Source organism: Apteryx rowi, unplaced genomic scaffold (genome assembly GCF_003343035.1).
Source record: "Apteryx rowi isolate R43461 unplaced genomic scaffold, aptRow1 scaffold_33, whole genome shotgun sequence".
NCBI lineage: Eukaryota > Metazoa > Chordata > Aves > Apterygiformes > Apterygidae > Apteryx > Apteryx rowi.
Window position 1 is genome coordinate 315,904 of NW_020449752.1, and position 18,409 is coordinate 334,312.

The 18,409-nt window shown below is 41.2% G+C and overlaps 1 long non-coding RNA gene across 8 annotated transcripts in view; it reads right to left on the reverse strand.

Annotated features, from left to right (window-relative positions):
• LOC112968959 overlaps nt 1-18,409 on the reverse strand; it is a 165,744-nt gene that overhangs the window by 87,303 nt on the left and 60,032 nt on the right. For 7 of the 8 annotated variants that reach the window (XR_003254507.1, XR_003254503.1, XR_003254506.1 and 4 more), the window contains 7 exons: nt 18,063-18,154; nt 10,417-10,473; nt 9,005-9,122; nt 8,605-8,760; nt 6,806-6,951; nt 6,133-6,181; nt 4,590-4,698 (listed from right to left, as the gene is read on the reverse strand). This is a non-coding gene — a long non-coding RNA (uncharacterized LOC112968959). The remainder of the gene's footprint in view (nt 1-4,589; nt 4,699-6,132; nt 6,182-6,805; nt 6,952-8,604; nt 8,761-9,004; nt 9,123-10,416; nt 10,474-18,062; nt 18,155-18,409) is intronic. The other variant, XR_003254508.1, reaches the window with a different exon arrangement.

Consider the following 18,409-nt stretch of genomic DNA (forward strand, 5'->3'; position numbering starts at 1 on the left):
GAACCTCTGTGTAACCTCCCATCTCTCAGTCCTCTTAGGAATATCACAGATAAATTAGTGAAACCTACTGGAAGGTGATAGCAATCACAGATACTGCTAAATTCCATTTAGCACAGAATTAGGGATCCAATCACTTATGTACATAGGAAAGGTCTGATTGGATCGTACTGAAAACACATTCTGTCCTTGACAGTACTGGACCAGAGGAAGGTCCTGGAAACTCAAGATGAAAAATTATGAGTTGGTTTGTCCACAAAGAAAGTTTCTTTGTAACCCTGGGACAGTTAGTGTTTGATTTATTCCCTGACACATGCATGTACAGGGGCTAACTTTATGCATATAAAATACTACCACTACATTTTATACTATCGTATTATGTATCCTAATTCCCTTTGAATCCTGCTAAACTCTTTACCCAAACAGCAGCTCATGACACAGGTTATCCATCTGTACCTAGGAGGTTTTTTTTCTTTTCCTTTTCTTCTTTTTGGGTGGGGAGGGAGAAGGAGGGAGGGAGCCATCTTTCAACCCTGCTCCCTTGCCTTCTTACCTGCTGCATTTCCATCCATTGTCCCTTTTTGAGGGTGTTTAGGGGGTTGCTGGAGAGCAGAGGACAAGATGACAAATGAGCTAACACATAGCAATGGAATTTAAGTGAGTCTCAGCTATTTTTAATTAAGAAGCGATGACAGCTGACTAAATTCCCTGACACTGCAGTTAAAGGCTCCCTGACCCAGACATTATTGGACACACTCTTAAGACCAATATATATTGGTCCCGACGGTGCTCCTATTATTGTCCCCGCTGTCTCGACAGATGCAGGACTAACAAAATCTATGCCTATTATCAGCATGCAAATAGTGAGATAAACGTGCGAATGCTTATGAGCTGCAGGAGGCAGCAGGTGAGAGGAGGACAATGAAGGTCATTTTCAAGGGACTACTGAAAGTGCCAATGTTTGGCTTCCAATAAATGTTCAAAAGGTTTGGGCAAATTTAACTGCCATTTTCATTTTTAGTTGGTTAAACCAATGATAGATTGACTATGAGAGAGGGAGAAAGAGAGAAAGAAGAGTACCTATGGTAAGGCAGATAAAAGATAAGAGGGAAAGTGGCACGGGGCCTTGGATTGACTTGTCCCAGGCCAAACATCACAGAGATGGCTTGGCTTAGAAGGCTTTCTTTCTAATCCCCAGGCTAGAGAGCCTGGCAAGCTGACCATGCAGTCTCCCAATGCTTTGTGCGGTGAGCACAAAGACCCACAGGTATCACCCACCCTGCACAGGAGGAGTGGCCTTCACCTGATTCAGTGGGTTTTGCCTAGAGGGAACGCACCTTTTACCCTGAAACTTTTACTACCACTAGACTTCAGAACCAGAGCTTTTAACTGCTTGCTAAGGTACAGAGATGATCTGGATTTCGCAGGCTAGGGATTCACCCAGGTTTATACAAGGAATCTTTAGCAAAGTGGAGAATACAATCAAGATGCCCAACTCCTACTACCAGGACAGACTGCCTTCCTTGGGATGTAACAATACACCTTAATGCTTGAACTAGGCTGGAGGTGTCAGTTTTGCAATACTTGATCTATCTTGGAAAGATGTCAAGAGGAAGATACCAACCACAAAAAGACCATACAAAACTCACTTGCATTCTCAGCGCTTGCACAGGCAATGAATCAAGCAATGGATCATTTTACCTGGAGCTTACCGGTTGGTTTTAGTAAGACAGATGAAGAAAAGAGGCCCTTTTGCCCTTTCTAAAGGATTATGGAGAAAAGAGGTAAAGCGGCACATGTCGCAAAGTCAAACAAATCACGTACACACTTGGCGCAAGCGAGACAAATACATTAAGGAACATCATCAGGAACTTTCCAGTGTGGTTGCACGGTGGGAGGGGGAAGAGTTGCTTTCTGCTGTTGCTAAGACAGTTCTGCCACCCTTGCTTTCTCCTAGCCCAATCCACAGGCTTTCTCATCTCATTGGCTCGCCAGCTGCATCGAATGATCATGACAGGTTTTCTTCCTCCTTGCCCTATTGGCTTTTCTCTATGGCCTATTATCAGGGGAGAGCAAATCAGACACGTAATCAATAGTTTGCAAGAAGGAAGAGGGCTGCGAGATGCTACATTTGCATTAAATCTCTCACCGCCTATGCCTCTGCATTCAGATAAGCACGGATTAACCGTATTGGCCATGCTTGCAGAGGTGAGCGTAGATGGCAGACTGATAGAAAAGCAGCACTGCAGTAAGCTGTCAGTGAAAGGCAGCCACTGCACACTCTAGTCCTGAACTTCAAGGCAGGCTCTATTCAATAAGGTGCTCAGAYCCCTACTTTATAGACAAGCCAACAGAAACCAAGGACCACCAGCATCCTGCCTGAGCACCAATCCAGTGGCACAGAGCAAACTTCCTTTCCGATAGCCCACTGTTACTAATGTCCTCAACTTAGGTACTCCTCAGGGTAGCAGGCTCTGAAAATAAGGAAAAGTTATATGGCACGGGAGAATTTTCTTTCCTTCAGTGGCATAAGAGATGCCCTATCCAGAAAGCTTTTAGCAAGTTGCTCAATATGAAGGCTTCTGGAGGCCTTCTAGAACTTGGAAAACAGCTTGGAAACTCTCTGCAAAGCCAGAGAGAACTTCTGCAGCTTCAACTGGGATGGCTGCTGACTAGTCAGCTACCAATAACCGTGCTGCTTCATCACCGCTGTCCTTCAAAGATTTGAACAGGGGTCCCTTTGATTTGCAGCATTTCTATCAGGTTGGTTCTCCCTGCCCCACCAAAAGACTGTTATTGGGCAGAGAAACACAGCAATGATGGGATGGCTGCCTGTTCCCACTGCAGACTAGGTCAAGACCAGGAACAAAATGCAGAGGAGATGGAGATGAGCTGGAACAAGTTTCCAACTATAAGCAGAACTGGCTTGAACAGACCGCACGTGAGTTTTATCTATAAAAGCCATATGAAACACCAATGCAAAACAATCAGACATTGCACATGGCTTTAAAACCAACTTTGAAATAAAACTTAGTTATGAGAGATGGGGACCTCAGGGATCAAGAGCACTACCAGTTCAAATGTATATAACTAGTGAACTGGCCTCAGGCCTTAAAGTTTTGCTTTAATTTCCCCAAGTAAAGAAGCTGATGAATATCCCTAAGCATGCTGGGACACTGGTGAAATAGCAGCCCTTCGGCTATTTTCTTTTACTACACAGGTGAGTCAGGATCCAGATGATGGAAAAAAACCTGACATTTCCTCTTCTATTCAGGACTGCAAGCGACTAGCAGCTCAGTCCAGTTTCTAGCCTGTTCCTAGCAGACATGTATAGAGGCTAAAAGAGATCAATGAACCTAGCAATAAAACCTGCAGCTGGATGTACATGGCCACCGAGTTCTTTTCTGACCCCTAAATACCATATCTTCCTACCCTAGATAGTCTACTTGCTCTCCATCCTTTACGTTTGGTTTGGTTAGGAAGGGTTTGGTTAGGAAGGGTTTTAATTTAGACTGCTGTAAAATAATGCAATTAGGAGGCAAGAGACAGGAAAATTTCCTACGGAAATTACCAGAGCCAATCTATTTGTTTATTTTTGGGGGGAGAGGACGGACATAAAACACTGGGTCAGTTAAAAAAAAAAAAAAGTGTCTGACCTGAATACATCAGTTTTTAATGACACGCAGGGGGAGAGTTTCTTCAATGTAAGAGCTAACTTCAAGTTAGAAGGACAAAGAGAGGAAGAGAGGTGCATAAAGCTCTGGTTCAAATCCCTGCTTGGCTTCACTGGATAAGGGCCTTGAGTTTGGTCTGCAATCGCATAATTGGCTCAAAGTATTTTGGGCTCTCTCTCCAGTTTGAATAATTAAGTTTCATCCCAGCGAGGAAGAACATTCTGAACTCTCAAAAACACTCGTGACTTCAGACAAATACATTATACCCTGCTTTAAAAAAAGCATGTTCTCCTTTTGATCTTATGTAACAGTCTAGATGTTTGTGTTTTGATTTCTCCCAGTTGTGTTCTCAAACTGGTACAGAGCTCCATGAAGGAAAATTAATGGACTGAGAGCAAGCCTACACTTTTTTTTAATTTTAGAAGATAGATAGATAGATCTAAAGCATGTGCCTCCTTTCCAGTTACCTTTATGGAGAGGAAAAGCATGCAATTTATCAACAACCAAGTTGATAAAAATCAGCTCAAATAAGAACTCTTACCAAGAGCTATGCCTACTCCAGCCACTCATGTTGTAGAGCCTATGCACGATGCTTTGTAGATCAATAAAAGCCTTTTAAATAAAATGAAAGCTTTTTAGACTAATTCAAGAAAAAAACTGCAGTGGAAGAGATTCTGTCTTTGACAGCCTGGAATCAAACTTGTTTTCTACTTGCTGCTAGTGCCTACCCCACAACACTTATCCAGACCTATTAGATTTGCTCTAGATGGAAAAATAATTAGATTCTTACCACGAGTGTGTAACAGAAACAAAGGTGGACATGGTATGTTACAGCCTATGCTGCTATGACTATCACGATGGACAGTTAACTTTTGACTTCTCACTTCACCACCCAGGTAGGAATGTTTGCTTCCTTACCTGGAAATATGTTTCGGCTACTAGTCCTGAATGTTGTACCTGTCCTCAGCAAGAAATGGAAAAAGGACAGGTGTGCACTTCTTCACCTCCAACTCTCAGCAGGAACAATCTAGGGGAAAAGGAATGAGAAATATAAGAATACAAGGAATAATATGCTGGATGATATGACAGGAAACACAAGGAAGGAAATAAAATCTCCGTGCCTTTCCCAGGAATCAGCGTGCTCAGGCAGTTTCTGTTACCTGCTTATCCTGGGGCCATACTGACCCACTAGATGGCCCTATGGGCTGCACACAGCAGTGCTGACCAAAGAAACAAAGCTGGAAGTCAAGTGGGGGGAAAGCTTACGTTCATGGCTGTATCCCCCACCCTGCAATTCTGTTATCATTATACCTCCACCCCCAGGCTCAAGACTTGGACCTCAGGCTGCCATTCAGCACCAGTCTGGCATAGCCAATATAAAACACAGAGCCAAGAAACCCAAGAGTATCATTTCTGAGCCAAGAGCCTGTGCTTCCAGATTAAGTTTTGTTTTTGAATTTTCAATTTGAAATGTTTTCATAATTCCCAATGTATTTCTTTTCAGATTGCTTTCGCCTGAAGAATTATTGAAATGTCAGTCTTCTTGTTGCTTTTGTTACAGAGAGGGAACTATTTTCCCTATGCATTTCAGAATTTTCATGAGAAACAAAATCCAAGACTACAACCACCTTTTCTTAGCACATTGTATAACTCTCCGTGAAGGGATTTGAGCTCTGTCTTTATCTGCTTCTAGTTTGTTTCCCAGCTTCATTTCATTAATACAATTTCTCAAGGACTTTATATCACTCATAAAGCCAAGCTGCAGCAATACTTCTTAGGACTGGTGTACTTCTCTGATGCCAAACACCACTAAAACGTTGTCAAACTTCAGTTTTATCTTTAAAGGCTTCTACGCAAGGTAACTGAATGTTATTAGTTCCATTTTACTATTAAACAGAGGCACGGAAGAGTGATAACGGTCCCGGAACTACAAAGTAAGTAGAAAGAGAGAACCAAATCCTGAGCACTGACCCACAACCTCTTGCTCTGTCCCAGTAGACAAGATTTTTTTCCTGTCTTTACCGAAAATATTGGGATCTTCCGCAAAAGAGAGCAGGCTGCCAATTTTGGTGGTGAAATGACCAACCAAGCATGGGAAATTATATAACTGAACACATTATCATCAGCTTCCTGGAGTATTGTACAATAAACAGTTAAACAACTTGTTTCCCAAAGACACCTGTATTTTAGTAACAGATAAAAAGAGACACACATATATACATAGTTATATTTTCCTTTCTAACTGTACATACACATATATCTATCATATATCATATATCACACATTCACACACAAAATACATGCACATACATGCATATATATGTCATACAATCATACATTGTATGATATATATCATAAAATTAGAAGGAACTTTGATGTCAGACTCAGCATGGTATGAAAAAAAATGCACATAAGGATAAGAGCCAAAAAATCTTCAGTTCTAACCCAAGATGTGACTCACCAGGTTGTCAGGAGCAACTCAGTACTTCTCGCTGCCTTGGTTTCCCCATCTGTAAAATGGAGCTAATTACACCACAGAGCAGCTGTGAGAATGAACTGCCTACTTTGTGTACAGTACTTCAGGCACATGAAGTGCAAAGACCTATTTGGATGACAACACAAAGCCAAGACACTTCCCTCAAGCTACTTCTTCTTCAGCCATCACACCTATCATCTGCCCACAAAGCTGAGCTTCCTACACCTCCATTGGTTCAAGCTCAAACCCTTTTTCTGAGCACGTGCCACCCCACAATATTAACTCAGAACCACCACAACACCTGGCTACCTAACAATTACATTTTTATAACTGAAGTGCAGACACATCTAAATAAGCCAGGATGTGATGACTGGATCAATGGTTGGTACCAACACCAGTCCTCTCATGAATGCTGAGTTTTAAAGCAAAACAAACAAAGAAGAGCAAGTAAACTAACAAGTTGCTAGACTCATGTGTTTAGAATGACAGATTGACAACACAGTTTTGTTTTTTTAATATAAACAGCTTTTTATAACTCACAACCCAAAATAAGCCCTGACCCAGCTGCAGTGCCATGTTAAACAATAATTACTCTATATAAGGCTTACCAAATGGGAATATTTGTGGGCCAGTGGAATGAAATTATTTTAGGACTTACACAAACTTTCACTGGGAGTGGTGAGACTAGCTGTGGGTAATGCGGTGTACCTAAGAAACAAGCGGACACAGGAGGGGTTTTTTTTCTTCTTCTTCCAGGCCTCTGTTAAAACTCACTAGTTGACATCAAATAGCTTTCCAAAATTTCTGCTCAAGGGAAAAGAAAAAAAAAAAAGAAGTAGTAGAAGTGAGATGTGTTTACCCCTCTATAAAAGACTCTTCACTATGTCACTGTACACACATTTTGAGAATCTCCCTCAACCTGGCTACATATCGTGCCCACTAAACCACACCCAAACATATGGCTGACCATAAGTAAGCAGGGATGCATAGCAGGATCCCTGTAATATTTCATTGTACTGTGGAAAATAAATATATCGAGCCTCATCTCCAGCTCTTACATACCATTCAGATTGCTTCACCATGAGCTACTGTGCAACATCAGCCATTGAAACATCCCTCATCAGGCATTTCCTGGCAGGGACTGTTACAAGCACTTCTCTTCCAGCTCCACCTCCCCGCCATGCTACAGAGATGGTCCCTAGCCACTTCACAGCCACAAACACAAACCCTTCACGGAGGCCAGCCTTGCGGCAACTTGGACTTGTTCACTTGACCTTTGCTTGAAATGATGCTAAACTACATCAATACACATTGCAGAGGAACTCTTGGTCCTGTCTACATTAGGGATGCATTCCTGTTCTTTCATCGACACTTGGGCCCACTGAAGGTGAGTCAAACCACTTGGGTTGCTGAGGTTAAGGGAAGAAGAGCCCATAAATCTGAAACACCCTCATCCTCTCAAATACTGAGTGTGCACCACTTCCAAGTGCCTGAATTTGAGGCAGGAGAGACAGCTCAGCCTGCAGAGAAAGAAGCTAAACTCCGGGAACCTGAAGCTTGTCCTGCCTGGTAGGAGGGTGGGGATCTCTGTGGGGAATCCTAGAAGAAGAGGCTGACATAGCTTTCAGAGAGACCTTTCAAGCTTTTCAGAGCTCTCGGTTCAAAAAACTGCAAAAATTAGTGACATGCCATTCTGGTGCAAATGGCAGTTTTCCAGTTTCCAAAATATCCCTCCTCCTTATGTCACGGTAAAACAGGGCAAAAATGGAAAGTGGTTTAGTGAGTAAGAACATTTCAATTCAAAATAGAATCAGAGAGGATTAAAGCAAATACCCAGACTGTTCTAACCTGTGTTTACTGTCCAAATACTGTACCAATTCCTGTTATTTTCAGGGGTTTCTTCCTGTGTTGTAACATTCTCTTTGGGATTAAACTTGGCCCGTGCAACACATGACTCATCTGACTACAAGTCCCTGGGCATGTGCTGCAGGGTTTGCAGATGCTCATCACTGACAACCCATCCTACAACCTCAGAGCCCAAAGCAGCATGTTACATGTTGGCTTTTACCGGAGGGCTATGAAGAAAATGACAGCATCTGCCTAACACTAATTTTCACCCTTAATTAAGAACTTCAAAAATGAGTCCATTTTCTGAGCAGGATGGTGGGTGTAAAGTAAAATAAAGCCAGTTTTTAATGACTTCAGTGAAAGACAAGTCCATTTTCTAGTTAATACCCTTGCACCCAGGAATTTCAAGTTAAAAATTTGTTGCTATGGAGCTGTCATCTGCAGCACCAAGCACTGATGATGGCCAAACAAATCCCAGGAGGGACTCCTCTGCCTTCATTGATTAAAAACACGCTCACTATTTTCAGGTTTGCCTTTCATTCTACCTGACTTCCTGCATTTCAGAAGAAAATTTCTTTTTATTCTTCTCTGTCTAGTTCTTTGACTTACCTCCACATTATGTGATTATTCAACACTAAGTCCACCTTGCTGCTCCTCATTCTCTTTAAATGGCTCCCACAAGTGCCTGCACTCTGTGTTCACCTAGAGACACAGTAGTGCCTCTGAAGTTGCAGTGTGAAATTCACAGGTGAGATGAATTTTTAGCTGCAACAAATCATAATATGTGGCAGGAGGTAAATCCAAGAATAAAATACTGAAGGAATAAAAAGAGAGAGAAACAAACAAAAAAAGACAACTATATGGAAGCAATGGACTTGTGAACCTAGCAACAGGCGAGAGAGCTTCTGAGCTCTCAATTATCAATTCAATTCACAATTGGAAAGGACTTCTTTAATAGAAAGAAACTAAAAGCCAAACACTTCAGTTGACTGAAAGCTGAACAACCCACCTAAAAACAATTCTCTCTTAGGCTGTATGCCAGTGGGAAAGAGCAACCATGAATGAGGACAACAGCTTCTGTTGTCTGTAGCTCAGAAGAGAAGGGACTTCACCAGCAGTGGTAGATCCTGAAAGAGAACGGAAACCAAGTTCAGCAGTGTAATTTGATGTAAACTCCATGTTTTACTGAGCCATCAACCGCTGGAAAGCCAAAACTGAGAATGCTGTCAAAATGTGACTCTTAGGTTTTGCTTTCCCAGACGTTCCTGTATAACGAAAAAACATGCCAACTGCTTATTTTCCAGGGTAACTGGACTTTCTATACCTGGATTTTTAGATTTTTCTCGTACTAGAGACCTCTTTTACAGTATGCAAACATCATTCGGGGATTGATTCCTGTTCTGGTGAAGAATTTCCAGGAGACCGAAGGGGAAAACTATCAAAGTGGCAATATCAAGACTTGACAGACCACATTCACCTTGTCCTACTGCTGAATGATGAGTCAGTTGATCTGGAATAACAAATATGTTATATATTTACATACGGCTTAAGTTTTGCTTTGTTTTGGTAATTTCTCTACACCAAATAATCTGTTGAGCAAGAGCAGGGGAAAAAAAAAATCTGTTCTTCGTAATTGGTTTCTGATGGTGAAGATAGCTCATGTTAACTTTTCTTACAAAGCTTTTGGTATCAATGAAGGTTGCAGGTCCTTGGCAATTTGTCAGTTGTCAGTACATTCTCATTCAAGGCCTCCACTGCAGTGAAAGATCTGGGCATGTTGTTAATTTTAAATCCATGTGTATTTCCATTCAAGTCAACTGGACTGTTCACAAGCTGAAAGTTTGCCATGTGCTTATATAGATCACTGAGTCCAGGCCTGGAAAATTCAGGAATTTTAAGTACATTGCTAAGAGCATGCAAGTCCAGCTAACCGCAGCAGCCACGCTCATTAGTGTAAAGTTAATCATGAGCTCAAGTATCTTGCTGAATTAACAGCCTGAGGTCACAGCAGGCTGGGCCTTCTTCTCCAGTGTTTGTCTCCTGAAGCATCTGAAGTTGCATCAGAAGTTAGGTAGCTGAAGGTATGTGTCCTACGTTAGGCATTTACCTTCAGTGCGTAAGCTGGGAGCCTTGGTTCCCTTTGTAGCCAATGTAGAGAAAACAGAGGTTCCTAATGCAGGAGCTGTGAGCCATCATCTGTATCCTCTGCTGACTCTCAAGGGAGCCAGACTCCTACCTTCGGCACTCTGATTCATCCTCCTCAGGCTCCGCTAACTAAGGATAGCGCCACATTTATACTTCTACTTTCACTGACTAATATCAGACCCACGTGAGTATCTTCCTCTGTCTCTTATATTTTAGAGATATATTTTAGAAGTTAAAAGATAATTGAATAAAATTATGGAAAACAAATATACTCACACTTTATTCCACCGGACTGCTTTAAAGCACAATGCTCCATTTTACTTCTTCCCCTCTCTGTCATGGACATTCCACCACATGAAAAAAAATTAATATAACTTAAACTCAAACATTATGTCTAGCTCCTTCTAATCAGTGCTGAAATTCCTATATAGATACTTTATGCTGTAACTCCAACTAGGGCAAAAGTGTCAAAATCGTGTACGAGCAGTAGAGCTGCAACAACTGACACCATTATAGAGCTAGCATATATATTTGGAATTATAATGTAAGTAATAAAACAGCAACAAAGAAACCACCAGAATTCTGCAGAAGTTATTTAACTACCCCATCAAAATATTCATTGCAGTCTAAATCTGTTTTTGTTTTTTGTTTTTTTTTTTGGGGGGGGGGGGATTGCCAATGACAAATTGCCAATGTGTGACAAACTGCCAATGATGGCAACTCCTGCAGTACAAGTATACACTATAAACTTATAGCACCTTTGTACAAATACGGCACAAAACTGTACAAATACTCATCGCTAAATTTCTACAATAACTATGTCAGGTAAGTGGCTCATTAACACCGCCCCTAATTTTACAGATAAGTGGGCTGAGGCAGAAGGGTGGAGAGAACTGTCAAAGGAGAATGAGTAAGTAACAGTGAGAATTCCAAACCATCCTCCCATCCCTTAGTCCATATTGGGCTTATTTTCAATGTGGAAAAAACAAATTGTTGGCATAGTTTGACCCAAAGCTAACTGAGTTAAAAAGCAAGGGGGGGGGGCATCATCAGTGGACTTCAGCTCCCACCCCAGGATCATAGCTAATGAAGCACATGTTACCCTTAATATATGGCTTAGCTTAAGTATCTGTTTTTAGCTATCAACTGAAGTGAAACCATTAATTCATGCAAATCAATATTCCCTAAACAATAATTTGCCTGTACAACATTTCTTCTTTTTTTGAATGTAAACTCTTATCTAACTCAATCCATTTAAAGTATTATAGCTGCAGAGTTCAGCAATTAGCTGTGTAAATTGTTTTCCTTGAGTGTATGGAAGGTTACATTACATAGTGAAATGTAAAGTGCATTCTATAGTGAATGAAAACCTTTGCATGATGATTATCTTTCAAAAAAGCTGGGATAAAGGCCAGATTATTAAGATGAAATTAAGACAGCTATTAGAGTTCTGCTTGTATATCCAAAGACCCCAGTTATTTCATGCAAGTATTATCTGCTTTCAGTGCAACGTCAGGGGGTTGTAAGTGTAATTGTTTACATGTGGTGCCCACAGACTGTATCTTCTTGAAAACACGTCTCAAAAAATCCATCCGAGGAAGACATGAACAAGGAAATAAGTGCAGAGAAAAGCATGATAACAGAAGGGGACAGCACCTGAGACCATTCAGTGAAGGCAATAGATGGTACTGAGGGTACTTTCAGTGTGCCTGAAAATAGAACAAAGATGGATAGGCTACACCCAGTCTGTTTCACCATGCCTGTAATTCCAGCAAACCTTGTTTAAAGCCCTTAGTACTAAAAGTACTATTATTACTCTTACATATACCAGATAAAGCAAGGCAGAGATACTTCGAGCAGAACACTGCCCGGCATCAAGCATTAGTGACAGAGCTATGAATACAATGTAGGAGCCCTAACTCCTGGTCTTCTGTGTTAACTTTTAGACTAAACAGCCTCTGAAGATGCCCCAGAGGGAAAAGCGAGACGGATGTCCCTATTTAGGCTGCTTCTTTCTACATATATGCAGAGGCTGCTGGGAACGGATTCCAGCTACACAGGGCCAGATGCTCAGCAGATCAGCATCAGTGGAAATCCACTGCCTTCAACAAAGCTATACCAATGTACATCAGTTGATGATGTGACCTATATAACAAAAACAAGCTTAAAGCAGCTAAGGAGTATAACCCTGATTTATTCCAAATACATTATACTTAACACTGTCACTTATCTTTTACATGCCAACATACAAGCTCAGGAGACAGACACATTTGGATGCTCTCAGCTGGGAATCATGTTCTTGCAACACTCCTAGATGATGCACATACTGTCTCTATTTGTGTTCACCCTTTCAGATGGCACGGTGCCCACGAAACAAGCTGATTAGCACTTGCCCTGGGCTATCAAGGCAAGGCAATGGTATGTTTAGATCAGCAAACTGCACAACAATATAAATGTCATCTATTCTACAAGAAGCTTTGGCAGTATTTGCATCTTGTGCTTCATTGCATATATGCGCCAAAAAGAAACTCAACAACTTGAAAACAGAAGACAGGCATGGGATTTGCCAGCCGTCCTGGCTGCCAAAACATGCTGTAGAGCAGTGGGTGCCTCATTAATCCCCAAAGACCATCTACCGGGTGTCAGATTGTATGTAACATGAACACTACTGGTACATATATATATAGCCTTTTTTGTTCAGCCAGGCTCATAAGCAGAAAACGAACCACAAACAGTGCATCTGGCACAGTTCAAGACGTGATCTGTACACTTGCCCAGAAAAGATGGCAAGCAGCCTAAACAGAATAGCCCTGGGTGGTCACTAGCTGGTTGGGCAACGTCTTTGCTGACAGGGCAAACTGTAGCAATACCTAGCACATACAGTGGAAAATGGGATAAGGACACTCAGTTTAGGACACTAGCTGGAATGCAAGCCAGGCTTCTAATGGCCTGGTAGTCATTGTCATTTGATTGTTACTGGAGACCTATAAGACATGAAAGGATGATCTCACTCCAGTTCCTGGTGAGTAAATGTCAGCGCCATTATCACAAAAAGCATCCATCTTAGCGGTCTTACCAAAGCAGCCAAGGATTGAAGGGGAAGGAAAGGCTGATCTATGTCTCATTGTCAGTGGAGGAGACTTTCCAGGACAGAGCTGGGGTGAACTAGCAGGGTTCAGAATTGCTGCTTTTATGAGTCCTATTTAATTTTTTAGCAGATGGAGCAGGGTGTAAAAAGAGGAGATATAATGCAGGAAAGGGAGAAGGCTCTCAGACAAAGAGAGGAAAGACAACTCTGCAGAGAAGCAGAAAAATGTCATGGAATGACATACTTAATGGAGCACAGAATAACACACGCAGGTCATCAGGAACGGAAATAGCACTGCAAATATATAACTAAACAGGGCACTATCAAATTAAACAAATGTTTACTAGATCTCACAGGTCTTTCTTTGTAGTTCACATTTCGTTCATACCCTAGGAACCAACAGCAGTGTCACAGGTAAGTCTCCAACCTTTCTACGTCAACTAAAACAGTCAGAGGCTAAGCTCTCAAGAGTTTGGAGTCTTCCAACACAGCTTCCTACTCCACTAAACCTAAGAGCTTTCTACATAGCTTGTACAAATTCACAAATGCTTTATCTTCACCACTTACTACTGACTATTACTGGCTTTATCAAAGTTTTTTTTCATGACAAACAGAAACCACTTAATCTAACTATTTTTTCCAACCACTGTTTTGAGATGAGGTGTCCTTCTCTGGGATACGCCTTCATTATTCTACATACCTTCACTGCATTTCTATTTCTTTTTACAGTTCTTTGGCCAATGATAGAACCATAGCACAGACAGTAAGACTGAAGAGTGACTCTCTTAAGGAGATTATGCAAAATGTCACTTAGCATTAAATTTCTATTTGAAAATGGAAGTTTTTATTCTTAGTTATGCTAATGAAAATCAGAAAAGATACTCTGGATTTCTAAGATTAAAGTGCAGCCCTTAACTTTTCGAGATTCCTTAGTCATGTCCTCATGCTACTGCATTTTCCTCAAATTCACATTTACACTACTTGACGTTAACAACTTCTTTCATTTCTGAAAACAGAAATCTCTCTGAAATGCTTTTGTTTGATGAGCAGTATCCAGATGCATTTAACTCCTATTGCATAAGAGGATTTGTACTTTGTACTTAAGTTTATGGGAAAGAGATATTTAAAAGATTATGAAATATGCTTGTGGAAAAAAAAAAGAATGTTGGAACATATCCATCAATATTTCAGTATAAATTATTGAAGCACCAGAATTACACGGTGCAATTATCTTTCAGAATGTATAGCTCCTAGCACTGATCTTTATGTTTAACAGAAAAACTGGTTTAATACTTAGTAAATGCATGCTAATTAAGACACTGGGAAAAATTCTGGCATAACTGAATAATGAAACTAATGCACCTTGTGCATTTGTTTAAAAAGTCTCTGCCACTCTGACTATATCAAGTATAAATGGCCTTTTATGCAATACGCTTGCCAACATAAATCTTTATTCCAAGTCTGATTCCTTCTGACTATCAACCAAGGATCAGATGCGGATTCTCACAGCAAGCAGTGCCACACTGTATATGAAATCTTAATAAAGTCAATGGTACTTAATATGAGCGAGACAACTGGAATCTGGTTCCAAGAAAGCATTACATAAAAGGACTTGGATTTCTCCCACTTTTTTTTTTTTTGTTAAAACAATTAGAGACAATTCTGTAAATATGTCACAGAAAAAAAACTGTTTTTCTCTTCCTCTCCTCTCCTCTCTTATATTGGACCTTTTCATAGAAATAGTTTCTAGTTGCCTATCCATTGATCTGGTTATTTCCCAACTAAGTCGATGAATTAGTTTGGGCTTTGATCGCATACCATGTCAATACTAGGGGAATCTATCTATGGCATGTATATTTAAGATGATAAACAGGGCAGGTTTTGCAATGGTAATGTGGAACATAAGAGCTCAAACAAAGAATACCATTGTCACAGCTGTGTTTTGGATCAGGCCCACTGTGATTCTGAAAACAGAGTAAAGTAATAGCATGGCTATTCCCTTCCAGTAAATATGCAAAGTTCTCTTCTCACATACAATGGAAACAGTTTTACGGTGATGTAGATCATGGTCCATGGATAATCAGCCCACTATTCACTTCCCCAGTTTTGCGGAAGCGTAATCAGGAAAGCATTATGAAGAAAAACCTGCCCTGCAGGGACAGACTTGCTTTAATAATGTTTATGACTTGTCCATATTGTATTTATGTCTGGAAGTTGATTTCTTGGGTTTTCCCACCCTTCCCCCACCCTCAGCCCCAAAGATAACTTGCAAGCTGAATCCTTAACCAGGATAAACTGGGGAAGCTCCACTGGGATGGACAGAAATCTGCTCTCTACAAACTTAGGATTAGACCCAGAAACATGACTGATTTTATTTGACACACAGGTCAGAGCTCACCTTTCCCTGAAGCGACTGGTCCAAAACAAGCCATGCTTCACAAATAAGCAAGTCTGGACCCAAAGTCAAACACTAACTCTGGTCAGCTGCTGGCCTCCTGTCGCACTTCTCTTGAAAGAGGTCCAGGCCCAGGCCACAAATAGCAACAGTAAAAGAAAACGACTGAAGACTTTCCCAGCACCTGCCAGAGTCGCAATTTTTATTGAGCCTTACAAATGTGTCAATACTATCCTTTTATTGCCAATCTTGGTCACCCAAATTCATCACAGGAGCAAACTTCAGAGAGGAACCAATCTGCAGAGCAATTGCAGAAAGACAAGCTGTAGGAAAACCCATGCAGAAACGCGCTCAGTCTATGCACTCACAGACACATTCTGCAGGTAGCTATCAGCTGAGTCTGCTTTTGCTCTGTTATTCCACTCTGATTTCACTGCTCACTTCCACAAGGCCTGCCTCAAGCTTCCCAATTTTCCAATGCCTTCAAAAGTTACCCAACATTAAGGCTTCATTTGGCTTGTGTGGCAGTTAAAATTGATGGTGTTCAAAGGTATGCACTGAAATGAAATCTTCAGGGAAGCAGACAGATGTGAGAGGAGTTTCTTTGGCTTTTTGTTACATTTCACTGTTGTCAAAATGCTTGGACTAACTTTGATGAAAGGCCATGAAAATTCCCACGTACCACTGATTTTGTGGTGCCTGTTTGCTTGGATCCAAAGCTAACTGTACCCATGGATGGTTCAAGTCATCAGACATGAAGCCTTTCAGACATGCCTTGTATCCAAAGGGCTACTAACTTCACTGGGATTTGCAAACGCTTAGCACTTTGGAAAATAGAGCCCAGACTATTTTAACATAAACACCCCAAAATGAAACATAGCCACTTTTACCATTTTTGGACCTAGCCCATGCTGAAGCACAGAGTGCGTTTGGGCTCCGCAAGCTCCAGTCTGCCCTGTGGCTCCTTCCAAGCCCCGGACCAAGCACCTGCTTGCACATAAGCACTGCGGTGAGTAGGCAAGTCTGATCCTGAGAAGCTGAGCCTGGGAGCACGCTGAACCGGCAGGGCTGACATAGCTGCAGAGGTCACAACCAAAAAGAGAATGACCGCTTTTGTTCGTGGCCTCAGGGCATTCCCTGACTCCAGCAGAAGGGATGCAGTGGTAACAGAGGCTCGCAAGGGCTCTGCAGCCTCTGCTTGCAGCAGGTGTGTGCATACAACCCGAGGCAGGCGGCAGGGAGCATCCATGGCTCTTGTGGCTCACAGCTCCACTGGACTTAAACCTCTGCTCCATTTTATAATACTAAGGTTCTTCTATAAGACATAAAATACACAAATGAGTCATGCTTTCCCTATCCCCTGCTCCACTTGGTGCACATATTTGTCCACAAAAAAAGCCCCTGAAAGCCAACAATTTTTTTCCCCCTCTTATCTTTCCTTATTTTCTACAAAGAAGAGTAACACAACCTTTGTTTAGCATAAACTAAGCGAGAAACAAAAATCCTCTTGAATTCCTCTTCATTATAAATGGATTGTCAATGTGTTAAATAAATCAGCGAAAATGGAAATCCAAAAATAAATAGCCATCCTGCTGTTGCTATGACAACTCCAATTTTTTACCTGGACAGAGATTTTATGTTTCACAGTTAGTAATCACCGAAAAGGAGGGTCACATTTTTTTAATTCTGACACATCTCACCACCTACCCCCAAAATAAGAGATTATTTTGGGTTACTTTTTTGCAAATGCGGGAAGATCAAAGAGAAGCTATTTTTCATTCCAGACAGAACAGACTACATACACATACCATTTACAACATAGCTTGTAACATGTACTCAGCCCAGAAAGGACAGAACATAAAATTTTCCTGTAGCATTCAAAGGCTTTAATGTGGCCCTGTTACGCTAAATGCAGGGCACGTATAGAGTAAGATTAACATAATTTAAAACCATATTTTGGCTCCTATAAGAGAGCAATTTTACTTAGGTAAAAAGCAACATCTCAGAATATAAACAGGAAGTAAATATTTTACAACTCATGCTGTCATTCACTCTAGTGAAATGTGTGCATAAATGACCTAGCAATCAAGACTGCACTATTAATACACCACTGTATTTTCCCCAAATGGTAGATACCAACCTAGTTCCCTGAAAATCAGTGCCTTCAGGCCCTTTGCTAAAATCCCTGGCTACAGAAAGCCCAAGGCAGCGAAGAGTCAAGGCCTAGCCATTACAGGGGAATTAACTCTTGGTTTATATCTGTCACGTGTTATAGGAAGAAACACTCTTGTCCTCTGGGATGACAAAGAAACTCAGCAGAGGAGAGAGACAAGAGCCACCAAAGGGAGCTCAGGTGCCCCAGCGTTATAAACCTATATCACCTGGGAACTCCTCATCCGGCCAAGAAAAGGCACTTACAGTTCTTGTATTTCATCTTACCTTTGGGAACTGGCCTCACAGCACCTCCCTGTCTGGAGGCTGGTAGGTGGATTCACTAAAACAGTCAGCTCCAAACACCATCGTCTTCTTGACTGATAAACAGAAAAGAATCTGTAAATCAGTGTTTCCTTGACTCCAAGGAGTGACAAAAAAGCCAAAATCTCAAAAAAGTTCAGGTATTCAAAATGCAGTTAAAAAAATTTCTTGGAAATAGTATCACTTCAGTATGTTTCCCCTGGCCAATTTCTTTGTAAAATGTTTACAGTAGTAAGATAAATTTTCAAAATTGCATAGTCTTGACCATTACTTTTTTCAGTTTGAAACACTTTAAAACATTTTTGTTGCAA